Genomic DNA, 19,766 nt, shown 5'->3' with positions numbered 1-19,766 from the left:
TCATAGAAGCTTTGGAATGTGCTCTGATAATATGGGAGAGTCAGTCTTCTCTCATGCTTCTTTCTTCTCAGCACTTTTCTAATGATTCCTATGTGTTTATTTTCTCCTATTATGTTTAGAATCAACTTTCCCACCTTCAACAAAGAGCTTGTCAGTACTGGTGTTTTTATTAGGATTGCATTAAATTTATAAATTAACTTAGGGAGAAGTTGCATCTTGACTATGTTGAGATGTCCCAAGCAAAACAAGAGATGTCCTTCCATTTGCTCAAGTCTGCTTTTGTGTTTTGATCTACAAAAAATAAAAGTGGCATTTTAATATGATTACACCTAATAAATGGAGAAGGTTTATCACGCCTTTGGAGAGGAGATTCGATATAATGAAGATGTCATTTCTTCCCAACGTAAAGACCAAATTTAATAAAATTCTAATCGTGGTCTCAGCAGCAATTTCATTACCCTTGACAATAATCCTAAAATTCATTTGCAAAGGTAAAACATCAAAGATAAGAGAGAGAAGGGGAATGCAGACTTGCCCTATTGGAAACCAAGACTTCCCCTAACACCAAAATAATTAAGACAGTGTGGTATCGGTGCTTGGATAGGCAAATAAACCAATGGAAGAAAACAACCCAGAATCAGAACCATGGTATATTAATCAGGATAAGCTACAGCAACAAATTAGCCTGAAAATCTCAGAGGTTTAGCACTTATAGGTTACTTCTTGTTCGTATAGAGTCTCCTGCTGGTACAGATGACTATGAGGTGATGTCACAATGCAGACAGCTCTGTCTTGTGGCCCTGACATCTCAACACACATTCTTCAGGGCATCTGAAATATTGATCAAGGATTTTTCATTCTTTTCCCAAAATTGACACACAAGGGCTTCTGCTCACAGGTCACTGGCCATTACTAGTTACACAGCCTTGCCAAGCTGGAGAAGAGCTGGGAGGTGGTTTTTGATATATCCAGAAATGACAAGATCACCAGCTATTGGTGAGTGCTAGTAATGTCCGGCTTACACAAAAACTTACCATACGAAAGAGATAGCATTACAGATAGGTTATTTTTGTGGAATATGCAAGAACTGGTAGGAGGTAAATTGGTTTTCATATAGAAAAAATATTAAATTTGATCCCTGTCTCACACTATGTCCATACATTACCAATGGATTAAAGATTTAAATGTGAAACGTAGAACTCCAGCATTTTTAGTAGAAATTAGAAGGATACACACAGGGATTTCTTTAATAAGACAAAAAAGCACCAATTATAAAGGAAAGAAATGATAAACTTCACCAGGAACAAAAGAGAGCACAAGCAATGTGTAAAAATAAACCATAGAATTGAAGAAGATATTTGTATTATATAACAACAACAGATTGTATTAAATAATGTAAATAACTCCCTCAAATGAACAAGAAAAATAAAATAACACAAAAAAAGATGAATTATATGAATAGGCAATTCTACTTCTTGGTACAAAGGTGTTTATTGGAATATTGTTGGTATTAAAGAAAAAATTAGAAGTGACCAACATGTTCAAGGACAGAGACTTGGGTGAGTAAGATATGGTATATCTTATACAACGGATTCTAAACCAGAGTTAAAAAGAAGATCTGGACCCACTTGTATTCATATGGATAGGACCTGGAAAACATAACATCAGATAAAAAAGCAAGTTGTAGAATGTATATAGTAATAATGCCATTTATTCTGTGTATTATTCTGTGTGTTTTAAATAGGTATATATATATATATATATATATATATATATAATCTTGTATATTCTTATGCATACACATGACTCTAGTCAAATAAAAACTCATGGAAAGGAAGGACACACATCACCTTTGATATAGAGATTTCCCTTGAGGAGGGAGAAGAATGGGCTTGGAAAAGTCTTTCTAAATTCTAGAGTGTTCTGTTCTTCCCGCCACTTTCCCATTAAAGACATGAAGCAACATGGCAAAATAGCAGCATTTATTAAATCTTGGTAGCTGGTAACTGTGTTATATTGCTGTCTGCGCATTTTGGTGTGTTGGATACACTTCTTAATAACGAGCGGAAATAAAAGAAAACAGAAAGCACTTAGAAGGCGTGATTTGTTGAAAGGTACCTGTTTGATCAAATCAGAGCTCCCTAACTAGTCAGGAGAAGTGAACAGGCATTGTATTCATCTATCAGAGACCAAACTAAATAGGGAGTCAAGAAGCCTGAGCTCATCTTGTAGACCAGTTCTTAGTTCTACAACTGGCTTCCTTTTAAGGATACTGCAAACACCGCAGTGTTTGTAAGAACAGATCCTACCTGGGCACTGGAAACTTTCAGAGGTGCATTTAAGTGTGCAGGTCAGAGGGATACTATTTTATTCTGCAGAAGCAATAATTCAAGTAAAGGTATCCCAACCACCCACACAGAGTGAGCAATCACATAAATAGCCCTGTTCTGTGGTTACTACTCGGCCTGTGTCATGTTCCTGACATGATAAGATGCTTTGAATTTCTAAGGAAAAATGATAATAAAATATTATTAACCTGCTCTTTTCCTTCTATTTTTGGACCTCGATGGCATTTTAATAGCTGCCATAATTTTGGCTACACTGTAGTCACCCATATATCATTTATGAGGCTCCCCAGACATCTTTCTTGCATTAGGTAATTAGCTCAGCACAAGTTGTGGTGAATGACATCTATTCAGTTGACCATCTGCCTCCACAATGCAGTTCAGTTTCAGGAAATGGCTCTCGTTCTGTCACACCATCAGTATTCACTGCATAGGTGCATTGCCCAAAGTTCCACTTCTACTCTCTGATCACTTGTATCTTAACTCTTTCCAAAAGATTTACAGAGCAGACCCACAACTAACACACGGGAGATTTAGTATTAGAGAGATTTAGTAGATGCAGTCAAATCCCTTTAAAGATGGACTGGTCAAATGGTTATAAATGGATGTTTTTATATGTGATGTGGTTTTCCTAAATCAACAAATCTTATTATACGTCATACATCACCATTACAATGACAACCAAGAGCGTTGCTCCAAAACAACTCTGAAGTGTCACAGCCAATGTCTGGCATCGCTTCTGGGAAAGAACAATAATTCTCAGGACAGTGCCATGACACCAACTTTGAAACCATCTTGAATTTCCTGTTATGTCCAAAACTGCCTCTCACGTGCTGGTATAGCAGCCTTCCTGGCTCCTTGTCCTATAAGCCTTGTAAAAGTGGATGTTCATGTTATTCACAAGGGAGTTAGTTTGTGGAAAAGACCAATAAGGAAAGGTGGGAGGAGTGTGGGAGGGAGACAGGGAGACTTATAATTTTCCAGAAGATTTGAACTATATAGGATGCAGCACGTGCGCACGTGTGTGTGTGTGTGTGTGTGTGTGTGTGTGTGTGTTAACCTGAGACTTGGTTTTCCATCATACCATTGAAAAACCCCTCCATGATGACATCACTCCTATTTTCAATTGCCATACTGCTATTCCTGCCTTACCAAGAATTAGAGGTAAATAATTCATCCCAGTTTTCGCTTGTCTGCGTTTTCTACGTTTTTTACAACGAGCACATATTAATTCTATAAGTAGAAGAAACAGGCACTTTAATTCAAAAATGTTTTAAGGTTTGCCAAAATATTGGGATTTCATCACAGAATAGTATTTCTTTTTCTTATCTCGTTCTGCCACACGCAGATGTGAAATGTGATAGTAACGGGGAATTACTTTCTATCCATTGCTTTCCTGTACATTTGAGGTAACTATGTCATTTTAGCCTCAAATTTATTATTGTGTCCCTGTTGTTACTAGATTACAACACTCAACTGGCGAATGTTAACAGGTAGCAGAGCAAATGTAAACAACACTTGCTCTACTGGTATTTTAATAGGCTTCCTTGGCTGCAAGGTCTCTTGACAACCATAAGATGATATATATGCAAATATCACTTAAATAGTTAAGTAGCAACGTAATGTGAGTGGATCAATAATGAGATCCCCGCGAATTGAATACACTATGAGGTTCAGCTGAAATGAAGAATGGAACAGCAAAGTGTGATTTTATCTACTAGCTTAGACCAGGATGAATAGATAAATGCACATGTTTTCAAGGTCAATAACCATAGGATCACACATATTAAGTGTGTCATATTTTTTTCCTTCAAGGCCTTATTCAAATTCTACCTCTTCCATGAGGCTTTTCCTGTTATTTCTGGAATATTCTTTCTTTCCTTGGCTCTTTTCGTAATTTGTGTCTTTTCATCCTAACGCTCACCACTGCCTCATACTGCATTGTCTCCTTACTGAGGCGCATAATTAAGCACATTTTAACACTTCTGAAATTAAGATGCATCCTATAATTTATATGCATATTTAACGTGGTGCTCTTTTCCCCCTTCTCTCCCTCCTGCACCCCCCCAAACAGCTCTCATAAATCAGTGGAAGAATTTATAATTGATCAAGCCTGGAAATAGCTTTGCTGTCTACCTACCTGGAGGACAGGTAGCACACCTTTGGTTCTTGTAGTGTCTGATAATATAGACTATAGCCCTTACAGGATAGAGACGTGGGGGAACTGTAGTTCCTAACACTCAGGCTCTCCCAGACTGCGAAGAGAGAAGAACTTTAAAGAGGAGACCACCGTCAGGAAGAATTTTTGGATTTATATCATTGGAGTGCCATCCAATGATCTCCCCTTCATCTCTCCAAATTCACGTTAGTGTTCTGAGTCTCAATCTCAGAAGATTCTGTGATACCATATTTGTCCATATAGCAGCAAACAAATCAGACTTTACATATTTTATGTAAGTGACTTGAAGTTCAAAGCCCTAATTGCTTTCCTTTCTCTAATGGACACTCTGCTGGGCCATCCAGAGGCCTCCGCCCTCTCAGCACTAAGGCAGTCATTTCCCCGGCTGCTGGGAATGTTGGTGGCTGACAGCTCGTGATTGATTCCTGCCGCCGAGATTGTTCTTTGTTAAAGAGAACTGCCTAAGCTAAGCTCACATCGCCTTCCTGGGAGAGCCCACATGCAGTGACTGGTCAGAGATGGAAGGCCTGGTCCCCTGCCCCAGTTTGGGATGACAATCCAGAGCCTCCTCAGCCTCCGAGTAAATCATGGGATTGCCCGGGATCTTGGTCATCACAGCCACCTTTCCCCTTCTGCTCACTCCTGATTCTTTCCCTTTCCTGTAGGAGTCTACCCTCCCAAGATTACTACCTCCCAGGGTACGTGATTTGTGACAGTTGGTGTGTTAGGAGTGGTCCGCAAAATGATTCAACAATAAGATTTGGGAGCTGGATCATCCATGAGCCAGTTAATAATAACTCCTATCAACTGATGGTAGGTGGAGCATGGGTGGACCCCAGCATGAGGCAAAACTTTCATTGGTGGTGAACTGGGATGGTAAAGTAGTGAAACAGAATATTCAGCAGGTCTGATGTACGAGGCATTTGAGAAACAGAGGGAATAGTAATAATAAGGATAACTCATCACCAGTTAAAGACTAGGCGGGTAAGCCAAAGCCTGCTTTGTGGCATATCAAGTGACTTTCGTCTCCTGCTATTGGAGGGCAACCAAATCTGAGAACCAAGCCCAAGACTTACAAAAACAAGAACAGTATAATTCCCAACAATACAACATCCCTGGGAGGTTTGACATGCCAAGGCCAAGGCCCCAGTTTGGGAAGAATGGACCTTGAGACATGAGATAAAGATGTCTAGGTTGATGCACTTGGCAATCTTAAGTCCCCAGATTCTCTTGAACCCTCTGTAGAAGTGATCCACCCCTCCCATTAAAGGCTAATGCCCCCTCCCCACCTTGATGAAAGACAAGGCGGAGGGACTCTGTCCTTGCAAGACAACATAGACTCTACTCAGGGTCTGTCCTATCTTCCTCTTCTGGCCACTCAAATAACTAGATTAATTCACACCAAAATTTAGCCTGGGAAGTACTGGGCATGCTAGGGGAAGAAAGGGATCCTAAGCCAAAGGAGCTGTAGGACCTAAACAATAGTACTGACAGGGACAGGAGAAGATATCCAGGACTAAATTCCAAGGATTAAGGAAGGAGAGTCAGATAAGGGAGAATTTATAGGTGTGAGAGTCACATAGAATTTAACATTTGGCAAGAACCCAGTTAGGTAGTGATGGGGGGGAGGGGTGGTTTCAGGAGCTTAGAGAAAAAAGTGTCCCACGCTAAGTAATACTGTGCTGTTAGTTGAAGGAAGGACCAAAAGCATCAGGAAAGTAGGTAATAATGGGTGTACCAGTTAAAGTTGGAAAACCTATGAGACAACCCTGATCTATGAGAAGGCCCAGAAAGCACACTATGTAACAAAATGGTAAGGAATGCACTGTTGCAAGGGGCAGAAGCCTTGCTGGGAAGCTCAGTGGTGGCCAACATTGGTAGATCACGCCCGGCAGTGGGAGTTGGTACAGAATTAAGCTCCTTGGTAGTGGGGAGGGGGTGGCACTTAGTCATGTGAAACAAAGTGGGTGCAATTATTGTGGCATGCAGCAAGGACAAGGTAAGAGTTTCTAAACATATGTCTTTGGACTTGCTAGAGCAGAACTATCTGGAGGAGAAAAAAAAAATATATATATATATATATACATATTTCTCATTTTCCACCCCATACCTCCAATCTTTGTGGGCGGGCCCCAGGAATGTGTATTTTTTAAAGCTCTCTGGATAATTCTGGTATGCAACCTAATTTAGGAAATGCTGCTACATCAAGAACTCAGATTCAATGCAGCCTATGATGTATGCACATCTTTCTCCACCTTCCTGTTCCAGCTTCTTACAGAAGGGGGAAGTCAAAATGGTCAAAAGTTTGGTACTCCTAAATACAATGTGGAGAGCTAATGTATGAAGTTCGCGGGAGGGACTGGGATACTTTTGACTATTGGACACCGACAATTGCAACTCAGCCCCTTGCCTCTGTCACTCAAGAAGCTCCGAACAAGCTCCAAACCTCTGGCTTTCAAGAGGACTTTACCATTTGGGCTTCCAAATGATAACCTCATCCCTGGCGGTCTCTCGTGTTTGCAATCCAATTTCCCTCTCCCATCAATTTCCTCACTTATTTCTCGTTGTGTTTATATTCCACATATTACTGTAGGCAACCTCAAACCCATTTTTTGGTTGTTGTTCTTGTGAGGAACAAGTGAAGAATCAATTAAATGAAGAAGGAGAAAAAGGATCTTGTCAGTGCTTAGAAATAGAGGCAGTCATGGATGTACAGGACCTGAATTATTCAGAATATAGATTATCACAAGCTGCTTTTATCAGACCATTATTTTAGAATGAGAGTTTACCACTGAGCATTTTTCTAAGCATTGGGCAGTTAGTTACATATGCAGTATGTATACTAGGATGAAAGGGTGAGAAGGATGGGAGGGTGAATTCGGCTATGGTTGGTCTGGGCCCTAACTGAAGGTTCAGGTTTCAGCGTTTTTCCTCAGGCAGGACCAGATCCCCGCGCCAGGCGCTGGTCCTGAGTCCCACATACTCACAATATCTGTACACAAGGAGTTGGTCGGGTGGAGAAGGTGTGGAGGGCAGGGCTGAGGGGTCTGTTTAGTAATTATTCTTACCTTGCCCAGAGAGTGATATTTATTATAATTGTAGATCCCTAAATTCCCATCTGATACTGTTCTTTTTCTACCCAGTAGCCCCTGTGTGTTTTATATTAAGATTCTGAGTCATGGGAGGGGAAGTGAAAAGCTTTCTCTGGAACAAATCTGGAATGGAAACCTAATAATGTTTTTTTTTTTCTTTTTTCTCGGGCTGGATAAATGTCCTAAATGAAACTGCCAGAAAGTCTGACATTATGTCCCTGATTATAAGCTTTTTCTCTCCTTCTGTAGTTGGCAATTCCTTGGAAGAATAGAGCTACAGTTTCCAAATGTATCAAAATCTTAAAAATACAGCTTGCACCCGTTGAACTTTATTTTCTCCTCTCTGGAAGGTAAGTGATCGTGATTAATAGCAATTCCACTTGTGGGACTCCGAGGCAACGTGGCCCCCTAAGGAAAAATGAGAAAAGAAAATCAAGCTAAAACACATTTGTCTTCATTTCAAGAGTATGTTATTCACTTCTGTTTAATGGTGTGTTTTGTCCATCTTGGACTGGGTTTGTCTAATATTCTTGTGCCTCCTAGAGGACTTACAATGGCCCTGGTACATTCCAGAGCTGGCCCCTGAACTAACCTTGTCCACCATCCTGTCTTTCCCACCCTCGGGTGCCCTCTGGGCCTTTAGAGACATCCGCCTTGTAAGGAGAGGCAAGTACGGGTTCCTCACTCTATACCAAAGTACGAGATGACCCTCAGGGCTTGTCAGCCCACAAACGTGCTTGACTTGATGTAAGTGCTACCCTAGTCTCATTTGGAAATCTATCAATGCTTAGGAGAGCTAAGAAATCTGAAACCAGACGGATATCAGGGCGTAAGAGAATGAGCTCCTCTCTTAAGCACAAGTGACTTTGGAGAAAATTAGCCAACATTTAACTGACTTATCTGGAGAAAGAAATACAGCCTCACGTTTGTATGTCATTTTATTGTTCATCGTGACATTTCACAATATTATCCACAGGGTCTAATGAAAAAAACTATGAAGGAGGCAGAATTGGTATCATCATTTTCTTCATACAACCACCTTCCCTGCCTCGCTGCCAGGCACTTATTCCTCTTGGTCCCTAATATTTATGGATTTATATTTATGAGATGCAAAAGAATTAAACTAGTGCAATTGGTCAGCCTAATAGAGTTGCTAAAATATCATCATCATATCCTTTTGGACAGGATGACCACTTTCGGGCCTTAGCTTCCTCATCTTAAAAATAAAGGGTTGGTATTATAGGATTGCTTGGCATCTGTGTACCCCTGGTACTCTATGGGCCACTAAAAAGTCCTCACCAGACCGGGGGTTTCTCCATGGACTTCCGCAAGACAGCAGTATAGGAAGACCCTGAACTCGCCTCCCTTGGACATACCAGAACTATGGCAATATATGCAACATTTTCTTCTGAAAAAGATCTGGAAACGGGGTGAACTGCTTTTCCACCTCAACAGACAAAAATACCACATCAAGATGGGTAGGAGAGGCAGACACACGGTCTTGCCAAACACCCCACCCCAAGTGTGGGGACGCACAGTAAGTAGAGAGGGATCTCACCAGGCTGGTGCTTCTCCTGGAGGAGCGAGGGGTTGGTGCCCCCACCTCAGGCACCTTAATATCTGGGATCTTCACAGAGATGAGCCCCTATAACATCTGCCTTAGAAAATCAAGGGACCCACGGGCACCTGGGTGGGTCACTCGGTTGAGTGTCCAACTCTCGATTGCAGCTCAGGTCGTGATCCCATGGTTGTGGGATTGAGCCCCACGTTGGGCTCTGCGCTGAGCGTAAGATTCTCTGTCTCCCTCCGCCCCTCCCCTGCCCCTGCTCATATGCACATTCTCTCTCTCAAACAAAAAAGAAGAAGAAAGAAGAAAACCAAGAGACCCAAAGCACTATAGGAAATGGAGACTCCCCTTTCAAAGAGCTCATGTGCAGCCTGTTTACCCCAAGACCCAGGAAAAACCCAGGAAAAATTTAAAATGCACTTAGACGATACCTGAAAGAGATTTATTTACTCATCTAATAGTACCTGCTAGAGGGTCAGGGGATATTTGAAACTCTCCCCAGAGATGGAGGCACTGACAGACGCCATTTTGCAGGTGGGAGAGCTCAGAGGTGGCACCCTCCTTTAAGACCAGCATGGGGCAAGTGGTCAGGACACTATTCCACTGCTTTGCTGAAGCCAGAGAGCATGGCCTAACCCCTACGCTCTCTAGCTGCCTAGCTGAAGTCAGTGGGCATATGCAGTCCACACGTGGGTCCCCCTTTGAATGCCTGGCCCCGGCGGTCAAGTCGCTGCGTTCCTGAACTTCATGGGGATGTAACAATTGGAAAGACAGAGTGTTTGCAAGCCACCACCCCACAGCACTGCACAGACAATAGACTGACACACAAGCCCAGTCTTCCTATGAAAAAGGCCCACCGACTTAGCCTGGAGCCTCAACTTGAGGAACATGCTTCAGGTTTCCCACACATCTAGAGGCTGCAGAGGCACTCTCGGGAATGTAAGCATGAAGACCCACCTTCACACACCCCCGTGGCCTTCCTGAAGCTTGATGAGATCTGCCGGAAAAGAGCTTATACCCTTGGTCTGCCCCCCCCCCCCCCCCCCCCCCCCCCCAGTATTTGTAACTGTCATGCAAGCAACACTTGCAGATCTCCTGGTCTGGCAGCCAGGATACAATAGAGATACAATAATTTACGTCTTCAAATAAATTATACCTTCAAATAATTTATATCTTCAATAATTATATCTTCAATTTCACGGGAAGAGTTTAAGACGGTAGGTGTTAAAGATTCTTTAAATGTTTGGTAGAATTCACCAGTGAAGCAAAGTTCCTTAGAAATCTGATGATGTATTTATGGGAAATGCTTCTAAACCATTTTGCGAGGTCAGCACTACCCTGATACCATCCCCTGACAAGGACACTACAAAAAAAGAAACCACAGGTCAATATCTCTGATGAACATAGATGCAAAAATCCTCAACAAACTATTAGCAAACTGAATTCAACAATGCATTAAAAAGATGATTTGCCGCAATCAAGTGGGGTTTATTCCAGGGATGCAAGAATGCTTTAACATATGCAAATCAACGAACATGATGCACATTAACAAAACGAGAGATAGAAGTCATATGATCATCTCAATAGATGCAGAAAAAACATTTGGCAAAATTCAACAGCCATTTGTGATAAATACTGCCCAAAAAGTAGCTATAGAGGGAATGTACCTCAACATAATAAAGGCCATAGATGACAAACCCACAGCTACTACCGTACTCAATAATGAAAAGCAGAAAGGAGTAAGACAAGGCTGCCCATCTCCTCACTTTTATTCAACATTGTATTGGCAATCCTCGCTAGAGCAATTAGTCAAGAAAAAGAAAAGGCATGCAAATTGAAAAGGAAGAAGTAAAACTGTCACTATTTGCAGATGACCTGATACTATATAAAGAAAACCCTAATGATGCCACCAGAAAACGTTAGAACTAATAAAGGAATTCAGTAAAGATATATGCCCCTCTGTGTTCATATTTTCATTGCCATGTTATTTACAAAAGTCAAGATATGGAAATAATCTAAGTACCAATCAATAAATGAATGTGCGTGTGTGTATATTCATATATATGAGTATGAATATATATATATATGAATACTATTCAAGCATAAAAAAGAATGAAATCCTGCCATTTTTCACAACATGGATGTACTTTGAAGGTATTACGCAAAGTGAAATAAATCACACAGATAAAGACAAACACCACATCATTTCATGTATATGTGGAATCTAAAACACCAAACAAACAAACAAAACAGAACCCAGACTCATACATACAGAGAACAGACTGGTAGTTGCCAAAGAGAGGGGGGTGAGGACCTGATATGGGTGAAGGGGATGAAGAAGTACAAACGTCAGTTATAAAATAAAGAAGTCATGGGGATGTAATGTACAGAATGGGGAATATAGTCAATAATATTGTATTGATTTTATATGGTAACAGATGGTAACTAGATTTATTGTGGTGATCATTTTTGAAATGTACACAAATGTCAAATAACTATGTTGTACTCATATATATAGGTTATCTCATTTAGACTTATGACATTAAATAGCATCTATATACTGAAGACTCTCATATATACATCTTTAGATATGATTGCTCCACTGAGCTCTGGTTTCATATTCAATGGCTGATTAAGCATCTCAAACTTATCATAAGCAAAGTGGACTCATGATCTCGTCTCTACCCTGAAAACCCCATCAACCCAAATCTCCTCCTCCATCAGTCCTCAATCTCAGCAAATGGCACCACCTCCCGTTAGTTGTTTAAACCCAAAATCTATGCATCATCCATAATTCCTTTCCCTCCACTTTTAACCTCTTCATTCTGCAATCTTGTCAGTCTGTCTATCAACATATGCTGAATCCATTCACTTTTCTCCACCTCCATTGCTATCATAATACAAATTACCATTATTTCCTATCTGGAATACTGTAATCATTGTTGCAGTGCCTCTGGTTGCCAGAAATAGTATCCAAACTGTAGGTATAGATGCTTGTCCATAGCTAGGTCAATCAGATTCCCTCTCCCAGGAATATGAGTCTTAATCAAAAGGACACACAGAAGTCCCCTCAATTCTATCACTATTTTAGGAAGTTAGTTGTAGATGGGTCAATAACAACTTTATTACCAAGAGGAACCAATTCAAGGATTCCTGACCCTGAGATGCTAGAACTTTTTTGGATCCTTTGAAGCCTCATCATTACTTTTTTTTTTTTTTTTTTTTTTTTTTTTTTTTTTTTTTTTTGACTTGTGAGCTACCCAGCATCCTTCCCTAAGGAAGGGTGCAGCGAAAAATCTCCCTTGGACATCTCTAAAGAATCCACAAATGAGCTTTAGTTGGATTCCTGTCATGACAGAAGACACAAAAACTTGATTAGAACAGCACCAGTCCTCATGTTAGTGAACAGGGACTTTTCTTTCTTACTCATTAGCCTTATCCTTAATGCTTAGTGCAGTGTGGCACTAATGCTATAATACATTAACCAAATATTTGTTAAGTGAATAAATAAATGAATGTTATCCAGGCAAAGAAGGAAAGAATAAAGGGTGGTCTAGACAGAAAAAGCATCACATTGGGATGAGAGAAAACATGGTACGTTAAAGAACCAAAAAGAAGTCAGTCTGCATGTCATCTCGAGAGTCAGTGAGGGGATGGTTAAGTATGAATTAGGAGTAGTCAAATCGTAAAGGAGCACAAGCCTGTAAAAGTGCAAACTTCATGGAGGAGGAAAAGGGTACATCTTTACATTTTAAGCAGAGGAGAAAATGATAAAATTTGCATTCAGAGATGACCCTCTGGTTGCAATATGGAGGTTTGAGTTGGAGAGGCAACGGACTAGAAATAAGTGGCTAGCCTAGGGTAGCAGTAACATGTTGCTGTATTTTATGAGACTTTGAAGAGGTAAAATACAGTGATAGAGAGCTAGCGATCAGGGATGATGTCTGATTTCTGGCTTGTCTGCCAAATGGGTGTAGATGACATTGACTAATCTAGGGAATATGGGAGAAGGAGCAGGTGTCAAGAGAATGGTGATGAATTGAGTTATGGACACAATGAGATGAGGTTTCTATAAGACATGCTAATGTAGAGGTCCAGGAAGCAACCGGATATACGGATCCGGAGCCAAAGGGAAGGAAGTATATAAGCTGAAAATGTAGGTTAGGCAGTCATCAGCATAAAGATACAACAGAAGATGTAGGAGCAAGTAAGATTGCATAGCAGGGCAGTGTAGCATGAGGAGAACAGAAAGCCCAAGACAAAACCCCGAGGAGAGAAACCAATTCTTAAGGGCAGGCAGAACAAGAGGAGCCTGCAAAGAATATTGGAAAGGACCAGCTAGAGAAATAAGAGACACAGAAACATTTTAAAAGCCAAGAAAAGGGAAAATTTCACGAAGGAAGGAGCAGTCAAATGCTGCTCTGAAATCAAATGAGATAAGGGCTTCAAGTTTGGGTTGCATTTAGCAACAAGGACATCACTCAGACTCAGTGGGAATGACTCCAACAAAGGAAGTAGAGAGGAGTCTGTGGGAGAGAGGCAAAGGAGAGGAGAGAGTAGAGAAGTGAGGTCAAAACTCTTCTTAGGATTTTGTCTTGAAAGGGGAGATGAAAGAAGGCAATGGTTGGAGAGGGATTAGGGGTCGTGGGAAGGTTTTGTGTGTTTAAGATGCAAGCATGTGAGCATCTTTAAACAGTGATGGGAAGGAGACAATAGGGAAAAAGAGGGCAATAAATAGAAGATGGGACCAGAAGTGAAAGAGATCTTAAATGCTGTCAGGTATTTCTCCACCAACTGTTTCGTGTTTTCCAAGTAACCATTGCAAAGTTTTCTACTTTCTCCAAATTCTTGATCTTCTCGCCCTCACTCACTATCAACCGAAGTAGCTCCTCATACCTCAAGAGAAAATGGAGCCATCAGACAGGAGCTCTCTGGACTTCCTGTATCCATGCCCATCTTTTCCTCCTTTCATCCTGATAAGCTGAGAGGTGTTCCAACTCCTGTTTGGGGCTATTGCCCCACTTTCCCCCCTCCCCCATCCATTCATTCAACTTTTCAAATAGCCCCAACTTTGTGGCAAGTGTGCACCAGGCCCAGGAGACACAAAGTTGGAAAATATATAGTCCTTCCCCCAAGGAGGCCAGAGTCTATTGGAGAGAAAGATAGGTAACCATACTATAAATAGACAATATTGTTAATGCTGTAATAAAAGTGTGAAGAGAGGGGCGCCTGGATGGCTCAGCTGGTTTAGTGTCCAACTCTTGATTTCAGCTCAGGTCACAATCCCAGTGTTGTGGGATCGAGCCCCACATGAAGTCCCATGTCAAGCCCTGCGTTGGGCTCCATACAGAGAGTGGAGCCTGCTTGGGATTCTCTCTCTCCCCCTTTGTCCCTCTCCCCTGCTTGTACTCTCTCTTTCTCTAAAATAAAAATAATTAATTTAAATTTTTTAAAAAATGTGAAGAGAGTCCTGAATGATCTCAAATGGTTCTTTTGGGCTCTCAGAAAATCCTGGTGTCTCCCACTTCCAAAGACCAGGCCCTCTCGGTTCACCAGTCCCAACCCATCAAGGAATATTATGGAAACCCTACAGAAAACATGCCATTTTAACATTGCAGAAGAAAACAAAAACCCCAATTCTCTGAGGTGCATTTGACTCAATAGAAAGAAAACTTTCTGTTTCGCAATACAAATGTACTCTTAATGTATTATCTTTAAGTGTTAAGTAAACAAAGCACCCCATACAATTTCAAGTGTTATCATTTATTTCTTAGTAGCAAATTTTAATCGCCATGTTCCAGAGACAAGGTTGTGGAACAATATAGGAAAATTCTCAACATATATTTTAGGCTTCCCTTGGATATAGTTTGAGGGAGGATGGTAAATATGTTAGACAATGTAATTACCACCATATTGAGTTTGCTACATTAAGATTGAAGTGTATTCATGTATGAATAACTGAAATGTATGAAATGTTCAAATTGTATCAGTTTAAACATGACACTTGAAATATGTAGTTTCCAATGGCTTCTCTCTCAGCAATGAACAGTCACCATCTGGGCATCATCAATAAGATACAGGGACCTGTCCCTAAACACTTCATAAAATGAATCTCATCTCAGAGAAAGACAGCAGTCACTAAAAAAGATCAAAAGGACTGTGTGGCAGATATTACCATATGCCCCCCAATATCACTATTTTCCCCATCTTCCTTTTAGTACTAGAAAACTCTTAATTTTCGCTGGATACTTGGCCACTCAACTAAGAGACTTTATTTTCCAGATTTTCTTGAAGCTAGGTGTGGTCATGTGATGATATTTTGGCCAATAGGACAAGCAACTTCTGTGTTATATCTTTCAAATGGAAGCTGGTTGCCCTTCATCCCCTCTTTACCTCTTCCCTTGGGCTGGAAAGAGGATGTGATGCTTATGGCATGGCTTTAACCATGCAGCTGTGGACAATAGTCCAAGGGATGACAGAGCCACAGGTCTCAGCAAACCTGAGACCCCAGCCTGCTGGTGGGGCAAGACCACCCACCCATCTCACACTTCTCCTCATTCTCACCTCTGGACTGTTATGTAAAAAAGAAACTTTTAGCTTATTTGAGCCTTAGTATGTTCAGGTCTCTTTGTTACAGTAGCTTAGTCTGACCCTGACTAATACAGACTGGTTCTAGATAACTTTCCCCCAAAAAAGGAACCCCTGTTGGGGTCTTCTCATAGTCCATGGAAGATAACCACGTATCCCATTGGAGCTCAGTGATCACTAAGACCTCTAGAGGATCACCAACACCCAACCTGAGTCTAGAGAAAGCACCCAAGATGAGGACAGAAATTGAGTGTGACATAGTCATCTTTAGCATACTGGCCTTGTGAGTTTCTGTTACATTCAATGCAAAGAGGCAGTTAATTATGTTCATCAAGGTGTTTAAGGGAGAAAAACAACCAGGTAGTCAAGGCAAAGGCGTACTTCACCTCATTCCAGCGGTCCGCCAATACAGACGGCAATCTAGCAGTAAAGGATTTTATAAGCAAAAATTATACAGCACAATTAGAATAAACAGCCCTTGGTGTTCACTGAGTGGTCAGCAATATGCTTTTATTTGTTCTAAGAGCTATTAGCATTGTGCTTCCACACATGGTCACAGTTTACTATTTTTCCCAGTGGCACCCTCCATATTTTTTTCTATTATCTGCTGAATGTTGTACTAAATACATATTAAAATTTTTTTTTTCTGAAACAGAAGCTTCTATTGCTAAACTGGTATACCAAAGCCTTTTCATTTTTCATAAGAGTGAGAGTTCGTTGTTGATTATAAACCCAGTAAACAAACATCCCTTTATTGCCTCATTGACAATTACACAATATCTTTACCCTCTTACCTACAGAGTTTTATGGAAACTATTTCAACAGAGTAGACATTTGTCATCTCAGGAGAAAGTCCCATTTAGACATTAACTACCTTAGCTTTATTAGAAACTCATTTTCCACAGATGTCCAGGCATGATTTGCTCCTTTTTATCAGGAAATAAATAATATCAGGTAATAGCTTCCTGTGGCAGAGGTTACATCTTTATTATACCCAGGGAAATAGATATCAACCAGTCGGAGAATAGCCAGATGGCTTACCCTTCTTATCAATAAAATTTAATTTTCACTAAGCCAATTGTGACCAAGCTCATTTTTAAATAGGAAGCCAACATTTAAGATTCTTATGTGAGGCAGCAAATATGACATCTATGAGCGTTTCCAATTTGCACTAACACACATCCCAAGCCAGAAACCTGGACCTTTTCTTTGGCACTAAGCCACTCATTCATCAAGCCCTACTGGTCCCAACCCATATGACCTCCTGAATCTGTCTACTTTTTGTGTTCCCGATGCCCAACCGTAGTGTAGTCCTGTCATTTCATACCCGGGTCACTGAAACAAGCAACTCATGCCTGTCCCATCCTCCCTCCTCCATGCCATCCCAATGGTCTGTCAAAAGCAGAAGTTCATTCTTTTTAGAAGAGAGCAAAATGCCTAAACGTGGTTTTAAATGTCTGTCTGATCTGCTCTCCTGTCTAGCTTCCTGCTTTATTTGCTACCTCCTTAACTCTGACATTATGTCCTATTTGTAGACGAATTATTGGCAGTTCACTCAAAATAGACAAAGTTCACTTCTACCTCTGTGTCTTTGCAAACATTATTATTTTGCCAAAAATGCATTTCCCACTGCCCTCCCCACTCCCTTTCACCTTGACGTTAGTCGCTAACTGCTGTTTTCCTTTCCCTTCCAGCAAACACATCATCTTCCCAATGAAGACTTCCCTGGTCCTTCAAGACTACACTACCTACACTTCCTATAGGCTTCCCCAGCATCCAAGTGAATGTTTGATAAACTTTATTGACAAACAACAGCCCTGTCAATGTTAACTGGTTAGTCAGTCTTGTAGGATCTTGTACAGATGATGAGCTAGGGCAGGGGGCAGGGTGTATGTTCAGACATGGTTATTACTCTGATTTCTGGTTCTGACATGCACACCCCCCAGCCCGCTGACCTTGATAATGTCACCAATAGGTGCATCCATTACAAGCTGCAGTAAACTGCTCATATCAAAGGACAAAAATAACAGAGGCTTCAACAAAATAGAAGGTGATTGCTCTCTCACAGAAAGGAAAGTCCAAAGATGGACAGTCCTGGGCTCGTCTGCCACACCACAAAGTCATCAGGGACTACAGTTCCTCTTCTAGCTGCTTCACCACCTTTAGCGTACGACTTCCATTCTCAAAATGTCTCTGGGTCCCTAGACATCCAAGCTTCATTCCAAACGAGAAAAGGGCCAAAGTAAGGGGGGGGGGGGTCTTCCTGATGCTCTGCCTATGGTCTTTGGCTTATATCACATTGGCCGCCCCCATACACAAAAAGCACTGTGGAATGAAGTCTTTCAGTTTGAGCGCACTGGTGCCTCAAATAACATCTTATTTACAAAGAAGTGGGAGGTGAATACTGAGTAAACAACTAGCAGTTTATTCCACATTGAGAGTAGGTGTAGAATCCATTCTTCAAGAAAATAATTGCCCTGCTTTTCAAATTCAAATTTCACATAATCTAAGAAATCATGAGTTGCTCAGAAAGAAGAGTCACAGCAGGGACTTTTCAAACAGTACATTTCAGGGGTGGCTGAGTCGGTTAAGTGTCCGACTTCGGCTCCAGTGACGATCTCATGGTTCGTGGGTTCAAGCCCCATGTTGGGCTCTATGCTGACAGCCCAGAGTCTGAAGCCTGCTTCAGATTCTGTCTCTGGCTCTCTCTGCGCCTCCCCCGCTTGTGCTCTGTCTCTAAAATAAATAAACATTAAAAAAATTTTTTTGTAAACAGCACACTTCAAATATGAAAGAAGTTTTTAAAAATTTCAGATCACGTATAATCTTTTAGGAACACCTCTTTAACATACAAGGAAGGATACCCTCATGCAGATACCTTACTTATTCACTCATATCATCCACAATGAACTACTAATGAGTAACATTGAACATATTACTGTATGTGCTCCTCGCTTTATGAAGCGGGATTGTTATTCCCACTTGTAGATAAGAACACTGAGGCAGAAAGTAGTTAAGTGACTTATGCAAAAATCACATTGCTGATGATAACACCAGCCATTGAACCCAGGTCTGTCTGATGCTCTCTCTATCCTGTAATGCAACTTCTCCACAAGCCTCCCTCACTTCACTTGGACTAATGATTCTGACACTCCAAAAATAGAATTTCCATCATGTTGAGTTTGCTACATTGAGATTGAAGTGCATTCACAGATGAATCACTGAAATGTATGAAATATTTCAATTGTATGAGTTCAAACATGACACCTAATGCCTGAGCCCATGCTTGCTTATCCCTAATGGAAGATACTGGACACTTTACTGTGTTTAAGTATATGATGAGCGATTTAGATTACTCAGGGTCTTAAAGCTAGAAGGGTCTGTATAGATCGTCCAGAATCACTTTACTCATTTTTGAGATGAGAAAACCAAACTGGCTAACTGATTCGGTGAGTCACACAACCAATGAGTTGTACCGCTAAGGAGAGAACTCAGGTCCCCAGGCCTTCATTATTTCTAGGCTCTCTTCTTCTGTGGCACCGTTCAGCTTTCCCAAATTTTGCAGCCAGTGGTCTAAGCCCTCTGCCACACCCTGATACCTTTTACTTGATAGAACTATTTTTACTGAGTAGATACAAGTCATGGATTTTCAAAGCCCATTCTAAATTCCCTGGCATCCTTAAGGCACTCCATGATTCTCCTAATGAGAATTCATTGTTCTTTGCTTTCCACTTAACTTACACTTTGAACCTCCATGTTAGCACTTAATTCCTTCTGATTTATATTAATTATTTATGCTGGTCCCCCATCCTGTATTATACACCCTTTAAGGACATGTTTTTTATGGCCTTTAAGCCATTGGTTACTCTTTTGTCTATACTAGATGTTCAACATGTTTTTATTGAAGGAAGGAAGGAAGGAAGGAAGGAAGGAGTGAATGAATAATGTAATCATATTTTAACATTTTTAAGATACTTTTAGTTTTTATTTTCATT

At 40.9% G+C, this 19,766-nt stretch overlaps 1 long non-coding RNA gene across 2 annotated transcripts; it reads left to right on the top strand.

Moving 5' to 3' along the window:
- The first annotated feature begins 807 nt into the window (after positions 1-807).
- LOC122241006 lies at positions 808-17,552 on the top strand. Of its 2 annotated transcripts, none has more exons than XR_006220898.1 (5): positions 808-996; positions 4,420-4,496; positions 5,190-5,337; positions 7,866-7,966; positions 17,466-17,552. It is a non-coding gene; the product is annotated as an uncharacterized LOC122241006 (long non-coding RNA). The 2 variants fall into 2 exon arrangements; XR_006220899.1 differs by lacking the exon at positions 17,466-17,552 and adding an exon at positions 8,593-9,318.
- The last annotated feature ends 2,214 nt before the right edge of the window (positions 17,553-19,766 follow it).

This window comes from Panthera tigris, chromosome C1 (assembly GCF_018350195.1).
Source record: "Panthera tigris isolate Pti1 chromosome C1, P.tigris_Pti1_mat1.1, whole genome shotgun sequence".
Classification (NCBI taxonomy): domain Eukaryota; kingdom Metazoa; phylum Chordata; class Mammalia; order Carnivora; family Felidae; genus Panthera; species Panthera tigris.
Note: the sequence above shows the minus strand (reverse complement) of the source record. Positions and strands in the feature narration are given on the sequence as shown.